Source organism: Kogia breviceps, chromosome 14 (genome assembly GCF_026419965.1).
Source record: "Kogia breviceps isolate mKogBre1 chromosome 14, mKogBre1 haplotype 1, whole genome shotgun sequence".
Lineage (NCBI taxonomy): Eukaryota > Metazoa > Chordata > Mammalia > Artiodactyla > Physeteridae > Kogia > Kogia breviceps.
Genome location: NC_081323.1, coordinates 53,460,369 through 53,471,211, shown reverse-complemented (window position 1 = coordinate 53,471,211; position 10,843 = coordinate 53,460,369).

Below are 10,843 nucleotides of genomic sequence, written 5' to 3'. Positions count from 1 at the left end.
CCAAATTCCACCCCCTCTTCTGCCACCGACCTTGCTGTGTGACCTTGGCAAGACAGGTTAGTTCCCGCTTTCACAGCCTCAGTTTCCCCCTCCCCTGTATAAATTAGCAGTAAACATTGCCTTCCTCTCTGGGCTGGTGTGGTGAGAAATAAATGGAAGTGGGTGGGAAAATGCTTCATAAACTATGGAATATTGTGTCTGAGCAAGTAATGATTTTTAAAATTAATCATTACTATTAAGGGAGGTGGTATGCATGGGCTTCAGAGACAGACTGTTTGAGTTTGAATCCTGGCTTTGTCACTTACTAGGGTTATGACTTTGGGTCTGTAACCTCTTGTGCCTCCATTTCCCCATCTGTAAAATGGGCATAATACCAGCCTTGTGACCTTGTAAGAATTAAATGCACTTAGAAAGGCTCTTGGCACATGTGAGGTACTCAATAAATATTAACTATTTACCTGTGTGTCTGTGTGTCCTGGGCTGTTTTACTGTCTCTTGAGAGAATAATATTAGAGAGGCAAGGTTCCCTTTGTGGTTCTGGACTGAGCACTTTACATATTTCATCTCACTTATTCTTCACAATATTGGGCTACCATTATTATACCTGTTATATAGATTTTTAAAACAGGCTCAATTGCAGAGGCTGACCCAAGGAGGGGACACAGTGAATGAGAGGAGGACCTGGGATATCCACTGCATCTGGCTCTGATCTGAAGCCTGGTTCCTTTCCTCTAGGGACTATGCCCTCTTTGTGGCCCACTCAGGACAGTTGGAAAGTTTCTGACTGACCCCTCCTTACCTTGCCATGACCCCTGGGTTCTGGAGACCTAAGTCCTGGAACTGATTTGCTGTATGATCCAGGGAGGTTGCTTATTGTAAGCTCCCTGGGCCTCAGTTTCCTCATCTTTCCAATGGGAACAATAATCCCCCAAACCCTGTCCTGCAGTCAGAGACATGGCAGGAAAGACATCAGGCCGTGGATAAGAAGGCAGTTGGAAATTATGAAGTGCAGGGGCCAATGCATAGGATTGTTCTGAGTTTTTTTTTTTTTTTTTTTTTTTTTTTTTTTGCGGTACGCGGGCCTCTCATTGTTGTGGCCTCTCCGTCGTGGAGCACAGGCTCCGAACGCGCAGGCTCAGTGGCCATGGCTCACGGGCCCAGCTGCTCCGCGGCATGTGGGATCCTCCCGGACCGGGGCACGAACCCGCGACCCCTGCATCGGCAGGCGGACTCTCAACCACTGCGCCACCAGGGAAGCCCATGTTCTGAGTTTTTTCTAAAAGCCTGGGTGTGCCAGGTTAGTGCCGGTGGGAGCAAGGGTCAGAGCTCCCCACTGCCTCTTGGTGTGAGAGCGGACAGAGACTCCGGCTGCTTAGTGCTAGCTCATACAGCCACTCCCTCCTGCTCCCCTACATCCTGCCAGTCACCTCCCAACAGCAGGAAGTGAGATCTCCCTCAGCCCCCCACCGGGCCAACAGGAAAAGGCCAGGATGTGCTACCCAATCCCTGACTGCCCCAGACATCAAACTCCCAGTTAACCCCTGAGCAGGTCCTGAATTCCCACCCTCAGAGTGGCAGCAGGGAATGAAAGGTGGTCTCTTGCTTTGGCACCTCCAAGACTGACTTTTTTTTTAAAAAAAGATTTTCCTGATGTGGACCATTTTTTAAGTCTTTATTGAATTTGTTACAATATCGCTTCTGTTTTATGTTTTTTTGAATTTTTGGCCATGAGGCATGTGGGATTTTAGCTCTGTGACCAAGGATTGAACCTGCACCTACTGCCTTGGAAGGTGAAGTCTTAACCACTGGACCTCCAAGGGAAGTCCCCCATGACTGACTTTTGCAAGCCTTTTCTTCTCTCTGAGCCTCAGTTTCCCTATCTGTAAAATGGGGATGTCTATTATTCCTGGAATAACTCCAAACATCGCTGAACTCCTGGGAATCTCAAACAGGACAAGAAGTGTTCTGAATGCCACTAGAAAGAGCAAACTATCTCTGTGTTCCCTGCAGTGCCCACCCCAGGGCCATGAACAGATCAAGTGGTTAGTACATGTCAGTGGAAATGGGCGGAGACAGGTGGACCTAGGTTCGAATGTGTATGGCCTTGAACCAGTAGTTTCTCTTGGAGTCCCAGAGTCTCGTGTGTCAAAAGCAGGATAATGATGGTGCTCGCCTCAGGAGGCTGCTGCAGGGATTAAATGGGATCAGAAGCATACAGTGGTAACACTTATTAATAAAGTTGCTTGTGACTCAAGAAAGAGGTGAGTAAAACGAAGTCCATGCCCTCAAGACTTAACAGTTGTGGCAAATAGGATTCGCCTCTTTTGAGCCACCTCCAATTGATTGGCAGGGGCTGCCCTGGAGTGCTGATTAGAAAAACAAGATCTACTCCCAATGGAAAAGGGATTGCCATGGGATGGTGGTTGGGTGGGGAATGTGGCAGCTGGTGTACAGTGCATATGCTGACTCCTAAACTGGTGAGAGAGAAAGACACACAGGCAAAGAACTCTGAAACAAGGCAAGCAACTTGTTTGGGGAAGGTAGAATCAGGAGCCATTCACCAAGCCTGTGGCGTTCAAGCCAGGCTTTGAAGGGCGTATGGACAGGAAGGTCGGTCCAGGCAGAGGGAACAGCGTGAACACTCAGTGCATGAGATGCGACACTTTTGGCTACCAAGAATAGACTATCCGATCAAAAGTGGCTTAGACATAAGGGAAATTTATTATCTCTCAAGACAAAGCCCAATGTAAGTGATTTTAGGGCTGGTTAATTGAGCAGCTCAAAAATGGCATCAAGTTCCTTACATCTTCTGCTTTGCTGGTGCTATAGGCTGAATTGTGTCCCCCGCCCCAAATTTATATGTTGAAGCCCGCACACCCAGTACCTCAGAATGTGGCTATTGGGGAGATAAGACCTTTAAAGAGGTGATTAAGTTAAAATGAGGCCATAGTGTGGGTTCTAATCTAATTTGATCAGTGTCCTTATAAGAAGAGGAAATTTGAACATACAGACACCAGGGGCGCACACACACAGAGGAAAGACCATGTAAGGACACAGTGAGAATGCTGCCATCGGCAAGCCAAGGAGAGAGCCTCAGAAGAAACCAGTCCTGCTGACACCTTGATCTTGGACTTCTAGCTTCCGGAACTGTGAAAAAATAAATTTCTGTTAAGTCACCCAGTCTGTGGTATTTTGTTATGGGAGCCCTAGCAAACTAACACAGCTGGCAAGAGGGCTGTAGCAGTTGTAGGACCAATACAGACATGATACTACTCATCATTTTTCTGGTTTTGATGCTATCAACCCTTGATGAGGCCAAGGGTTTCCCCTTCTTGTGTGTCTTTTTATCAAGAAGGAAAACCTTTCCCAGAGATTCTTCAAAAGACTTCCCTTAGGGATCTAGGGGTCAGATGTATTAGCCAGGATATATTTCAGCTCTAACAAAGATCCAAATAACAGTGGCTTAAACGTGATAGAAGTTGATCTCTTCCATCACATAAGCAGTCCAGGGCAGGTATAGCAGCTCCATGTGTCCAGGACCGAGGGGCTTCCTGTCTCGCTGCTCCACCAGGCTAGGGTTTTGCTTTCAACTTCAAGTTGGCTCTCAACACAGCTGCAGTCAAGCCAGTTGGAAGGGTAGACTGAGCCAGAGGAGAGCACAGCTCCTCCCTCTAAAGGGATGACATGGAAGCAGCACAAAGTTCTACTGCTCATATCCCATTGGCCGGAACTTGTTTCCATGGAGACACCTAATTGCAAAGGAGGCTGGGAAATAGTCTTCTATTCTGAGTGGCCATGTGCCCAGCTAATAATTCCTTTACAGAAAAAAGGGGGGCATGGATACTGGGGGACATATAGCAGTCTCTGCCTCACAGAATTGGGTCACATGGCCCTGCCCCCACCAATCCTCAGTCAGGGGAATTATCTTGGACCAATGGTTCTCAAACTTGGGTGTGCCTCAGAATCCACGGGAAGGCTTATAAAAACATGGTGCTCCCCACCCACACAATGGCTGATTCAGTAGGTCTGGGGTGGGCTCTGAGGATCAGCATTTCTAACAAATTTCCTGGTGATGCTGCTCTAGGGACCACACTTTGAGAACTACTGTCTTGCCTCCTAAGGCCAGGTAGGGGCTACATTCCCTGAGCACTTGGGCTGGGGGCTCCTAGGAAATGGGGCTCTACCTGCATGAGAGAATGGAGAGAAAGGGCATTGGGTGGCAACCAGGAGAACCTCACAGAAACAGGAAGATGGTGGTTTGGAGAAGCTATGAGGTCTAGGTGGGGTGATGTTGGAGGTGAGGATTAAGAGGTATTTTGGGTCCAGGTTGTGAAAAGTCAGCATCTTGCCTACTAAAGAATGTCACCAGCCATCTGGCTCTACAAGAATCGAGTCATTAGCCACTGTAGTCACTGACCTTTAACACACCCTGAAAGGAGATCAGGAATGAGGCACTCTGTGCTCTGGGAAAACTGGCAGAACAGACCTTCAGATAGTTATATATTTTCAGGAGAAATTTTTTTATGCACCTGGATTCTTGCATCTTCCCATACTTCGAAAAGCACTAAAACCATTAACTAAGATATCTGTTCCTTGAGACTAGCAGCAACCTTCTACCGAGATGTGTGCTTGGTTGCACGTACCTCCCTTCACCAAAATCACATATACGCTGATCTCCCCCCCCTTACCTCTTCGGGACAGTTTCTCAGAGCTAGCTGAGAAGCAGTCTCCCAGGCTATAGTCCTCAGTAAGGCTCTTTTTCCTTTTATTTATTTATTTATTTATTTTAGGCTGCATTGGGTCTTCATTGCTGCCTGCGGGCTCCCTCCAGCTGTGGCAAGCAGGGGCTACTCTTCCGTCCGGTGCACAGGCCTCTCACTGCGGTGGTCTCTCTTGTTGCAGAGCACAGGCTCCAGGCACGCGGGCCCCAGCAGTCGTGGCTCACGGGCTCCGGAGTGCAGACTCAGCAGTTGTGGCGCACGGGCCTAATTGCTCCGCGGCATGTGGGATCCTCCCGGACCAGGGCTTGAACCCGTGTCCCCTGCATTGGCAGGTGGATTCCCAACCACTGCGCCACCAGGGAAGCCCCTCAGTAAAACTCTTGACTCACAGCTTTTACCTTGTGCGTTTTTTCAAAGTTGACAATCTTTATTCTGAAGGCCCTGGGGAGCCATGGGAGATTGTAAAGCCAGGAAATGTCATGGTCACATTTGGGGGAGGAGGCATTAAAGCAATAGTCCTCAAAGTGAGGTTCTTAGACCCCCTTGTACTAGATCCTCTGGAGAGCCTTTAAAATTCATATTCCCAGGCATGCTCTATTTCCCTCCCTCCAGTTATGGAGATGGAAATCTGCATTTTAAATAACCCCACTCTACCCCAGGTAATTCTGATGCATTTTGAAGTTTGAGAACCACTGGCTTAGAGGGTGGAAACCCTGGAGGTAGGGAGATCTCTTAGGGTCAATGCCCTCTAGAATGTAAGCTCCAGGAGGGCAGCGATCATGACTTTTATATCTTTCTTATTCACTGTGTCTTAGGGAAGAGTAGCCCCTGCTTGCCGCAGCTGGAGGGAGCCCGCGCACAGCAATGAAGACGCAACGCAGCCTAAAATAAATAAATAAACTTTAAAAAAACCTCAATAAACATTTGTTTTAAAGGCATTAGGAACTTCGGTCTAGGTCCTGACTTTGCCACGGACTCATTCTGTGACCTCTAGCAAGTCTGTCCCCAGTTCCTTTTTTCCCTTACCTGTAAAACGAGGAGTTTGGAGAAAATCCCTAAATTTTTGGCCCCACCCACCATTCTGGTTGAGTGATTGAGGTTCTGTCCAATCAACAGGGACTTTGAGCGCTGCTGTCCCCTTCCAGCCAAATGCCTTTGTCTCCGAAGGGAGACACAGGAGCCGCAGGGGTTGTGGCAGGGGGTATTCTCTCTCCCCGCACCCTCCTTCCTCATCTTCTTTCTCTGACGCAGAATAGCCAAAACAATAAGACGCAAACAGCACGTACTGAAATGACTTTTAATATCTCATGTTGCAGCAAAATTAAAAATATACAAAAAGTTTGTGGAGTACAAAAGAGTCTCAGTACAGAAGTCCCAGCTTGGGGTCCCCTCCCCCTCCTGGGGGAGGGGCAGAGGGGTGAGCGGGGTCGGGACTGAGGATGGCACAGATGCAGTAAATACCAGGAGGTGGGATCGGGATTGGAAACACAGTTGGGTCGGGGTGGGGGCCGACTAGGGAGGGAAGAAAGAATCTGGACGGGAGAATCACCCGGAATTGTGCTGAGGGAGGGAAATCAGCCCCTCAGGCATGGCTAGTGGTTCCTGGAGTTGGAGAAAAAATGGAAGAGGGGGCATCAGGGCTGGGGGTGTTCTGGTGGGACCCCGAAGAACCTGGGCTCTGATCCCACCCTCCCAACTCACTGTGTGACCTTCCGCTTCAGAGGGGGAAGGATGATTCAACAGACGCTGGGTGATTAAACCACTGATTCCTAACTTGGGGTCCCAGAGGCAAGAATGGGGCCCACAAGTGCTCTTGAGAATTATGTATTAAATGCCAACAGAATACAGATATTCCCCCCACCTTTAAGCCCTAGAAGCTAACTCAAGGCCTTGGAAGCATTTATCTGCAATCAGAAGCTCAGTTTGAGTTAATTTAATGTGGGAAAATTAATTATCCTTCAAGAAGTGAGGCTAGTTTGGGAGAAAAAATGTCCCAAACTATAGGATCCTCAGGGGTGAAAATAATAAGGGGGGATCTGGGAATCATTCAGGTCCCTTCCAGATAGTTTACAACTGGTTCACAAAAGACAGTGGGTTTGGGGGGTTGTTCAGATGGGGTCCCTCCAGGTGTGGTTGTTTAGCCAACCAAATGGAGACAGGCCTGGTTTGGAGTCTGGGATTTGGGTGAGAGGGAGATGGAATAATATCCTTTTTGGACCTAATGCCTTTCTCACCCCCTTTGCCTCAAGCTACCCTCCACTCTGGGATTACTGCAGGTGGCCCAGGGCCCACCCCCCTTCAGCCTGGCCTGGGGGTGCCCTTAACGACGATTGTGCATAGAATAAAGGCCAGGATTGCTAGGAAGAAGGCAGCCCCCTTCTTGCTGGGAGAAGGGAAAGGTAGAGGAGGCGGGGCACAGCAGGTCCACACCCCACACACATACCAGGGAGTTTTCTGCTTCCAGGAACCAGGCCATCCCTAGATCAGGCCCTCCTCTCCCACTTCCACAATTTCCTGCTGTTCCTCCCCTCGCCTCTGCCTGCAGCAACCAAGAACCCGGGGAATGTCCTAGCCCCTCCCCAACCAGAAGGGCACTTTAGAGTCTTTTTCCCCCAGCCCCAGGGTCTCAGAAGCCCCTCTGGTTGGGAAGGGGGACCGCAGACCCCATCCCCACTGCTGCCCACGTGGCTTGGCACTCACTCCATCTCTTTCACTGAGACATTACAAAGAAGGGAAGTACAGAAATTGATAGCTTCTCTCCCTGTGGGCCATATCTGGGAGGGAGCCATCCTCACGGTGCCAAAGGGTGGCATGGCCCAGCACAGGATGGGGCAGTTGGGTCCTGGCTTTCAGTCCTCTGCCTGTACCTGAACTCTCCCCCCACCCAGTGCAGGTTCCTCCTACCTAGGGGCTCCCAAACTGGAGAAGACCCCAGTCCTTACACTGCCCCCTGTCAGTCACTGGAGGGGCCTGCAGCCCTTATCGGATGATGGTTCCCAAGCCAGGGACCTCGTGGATGCCCAGACCTCCCTGGCCTTTTCAATCGAGAGGGCGTGCGGCCAGTTCTCAGGTGGCCAGGCCATGGGGGTTTAGGGTTGGACTAGAAAAGTCTCAAAGGAGTTTCCAGACTCTTCAAGGCTTCCCAGAACCTTATTAACATTTTGGACCAGAGGTTTCAAACTGGTGGCCCACGGTCAAATATGAGTGTTCAGTTTGGCCCGCACTGGATTTTTCAAAAATTTGAACTTTAGTGGCTATAGGCAGGGTACGTACTCTCCTGTTTGTCAAGAGTCCCCACCACTCTTTATTGTCTAGCACCTCTACTGCTCTTATTTTCATTAACTGGAGGCATTTGAATTTGCAACCCATGCACTCAGAAACCACCTCCCCACTGCCTGAGGTTTCAATGAATTCCCAGTCCAGGTGATCTCCAAGGGACCTGTGGGACTTTAGCCCTTAAGAGGGCACTGGGGCTGCCAGGCAAGACCTTCCCTCTCTGGATACTCCTAGCCCTGTTGGCCCTGACCCTGAGACCTGGACCAGGCCTTGCCCTCCCTGCCCTCCGCTTTCTTCAACTCTCATGGGTGACACACCTCTGTAGGACACAGGTGTAGCAGGGAACTGGCTTGGGGTAAGGCAGATTTGGGGGAGATACGAGGATAAGGCAGATGAAAGGAGAGGACCAAGAAAGGCTTCCTTGTTGGGGAGCCCCTGCTGGGGAGGGGTGGAGGTCTGTGCTGTCCAACCAGGTGACAGTTACAAGGCACGTGGAACATCAGTGCGTGGGGGTGTGATGAGGGGTGTGTGCTGCCTGGAGAGGTTTGGGGAGCACAGTCAGCAGCCTGGGGCATCAGTTCCAAAAAACTGGGAGACAGAAGTCTGCCCTGGGAATGGGGACATGGTCTCCTAGGGGTTGAGATACTGACAGCATGGCAGGGCCTGACATATTTGGTACCTAGAGCATCCTGTTCTCGTCTCTCCCTGGCAAAATTAAGATGGACCCAACTACCTCTCATCCCCAGGAAAAGCCTAACTCTGCCACGACTTCCTGTGTGATCTTGGGCAAGTCCCTGGCCCTCTCTGTGCCTCCATTTCTTCTTTATAGTGGATGTGGAGGGTAGGTGGCTTAAGAGACACTAAGGGCCCCTCTGGGCTGTGAACCGTCTCTCACTGCAAGGATGCTGTAGGGATTCTGAGAAGGGCTGAGCAGCCAGGCTAGGGTGGAAGACAGGGAATGGGGAGCAGGAGGCAGGGACCCAGGGTGTCCAGTTCTGGCAGGGAAGAGAGACTGGCTGAGGTAGATTGTGTCACAGAAAGGAAAACAAAACCGCTTGAATGGGATGGTGCCCCTTCCCTACTCTGACTCCTCCATCCCAGTGAAACAAGGGGACCAGCAGGGACAAGAGGAAGTAAGGGACAGGCCAGCAGAGAGAGGGACCTCAGGCCTGGGAAGGATGGGGTCCTGAGCTCCTAGGTGTGGAGGGAGGGGGCAGTCCTTAAGGGGCTGAGCTCTTTCCAGAGGGTGAGACGCAGAAGGTGCCTGTGGCCCTCTCCTCGGGCCCTTTGACTATGACCGTTTCTGGTGTTCAGGTGTCCTTGCAGGCAGAGGCCTTTAGGGAAGGTTTTGTGGGATTGAGAAGATGTGGGGGTGGAGGTGGAGTAAAGTCCAAAAATGAGCCTCAAGCCATGCCTCAGCACTGCCTGCTCGCCCCTACTCTCTAGTTCTCTGGGCAGCTCCTGGAGCTGTCAGGACTCCCAGCTCCCAGGGAGGATATTTTTAACTTTTCTTGCAAGGATACTGGGGAATGGGGCAGCCAGATGGACCATTCTAGGGCACTGGGGAGTAAAATAACTCGCCCAGGCTGACCCTCATGTCCCCTCTCTGAGCCTGTTTCCTCCTCTGTAAGACGGATTGATAACACCTCTGTTGTAGGCAGGGGAAAGTTTAAGTGAAACAGTCCAGAGTGAAAACTCCTGGCAGTCAACCCAGGAGAAACGGTCGGTTGGATCTGGGTCCACATCCTCAATGCTCCCATCTCACAAAGGGCCATGGAATTTGGTCTCTGAAAACAGATGGACAGAGGATAAAGAGTATAGGGGAACGCACCAGAGGGAGTCTGGGTCAGCCTTGGGCTTCTCCTATCCCCCACCACCTTGAGGCCTGGTTCCTGAGGCATCTTAGGGACCAGGGAAGTAGAAGAAAGAAAGAAGGAAAAACACTCTCTCTGTGTTGACAGGAGGGATGCACACACCATCTCGGCCTGGGTGGGTGTCTGTGCAGTCACCTGTGGTGCTGGGGGGGTGAGGTGACTTGTGTCACGGGGGTGATGTGTGCTTTTGTGTGTGTGTGTGTGTGTGTGTGTGTGTGTGTGTGTATGAGCAGTCCTGCCTTCTCTGCCTTCGGAGCCACCCTGCACCCTGAGTGTGGCCCTCTCCCAGCATCCTTAGCAAAGCCACTATCACCTTTCACATTCTGATGGAACAGCCAGGAATCTAGGACCTTGTGAGACTAGCTGCCACTCTGGGCCTCAGTTCCTATCTGTAACTCAAGGGAGGCTGAACCAGAAAGGGCTAAGTGCCCCTCTAATTTGCATAGTTTGCCCCTCTAATTCTCATGTCCACTTCACCCCAGCCCAGGTCTGCATCTGTCCTTAATATCGCCTGCTGAGCCCTCGCAGTGAACGCACCTTAGTAGGCATGCGGGAGGGAGGAATCTGTGGGGAGGGGTTCCAAGCTTCGCCTAGAGGCTCTGTCCCCTCACCCCACAGAACTGCTACTTCTCAGCTCCCATACCCCGCATGCTATCCAGGACTCGTTGTCCCAGGTGGAGAGAAACGACACTGGGTGAGTGGTCCCAAGGATGCCCTGGGATGTTTGGACCATGGGAATGAACCACAGGTCCTGGAGGGTTGTCAGATCTGAGGCAAAACAAGTCAGTTTTACAGCTGCAGCCCCAGGGAGCTGCATCTGCAAGGTGGCTAAGAGCCAAGATCCATGTCATGTCCCCAGAGCTAATTTTCTCCAGCTGGAAACCAGTTGGCAGTTGAAATGTCTCAGGGGTTCTGAGGACAGCTTCTCCTCGGGAAGGTGGCTGTGCACTAAGGTGGACAGGGGCACAGAAC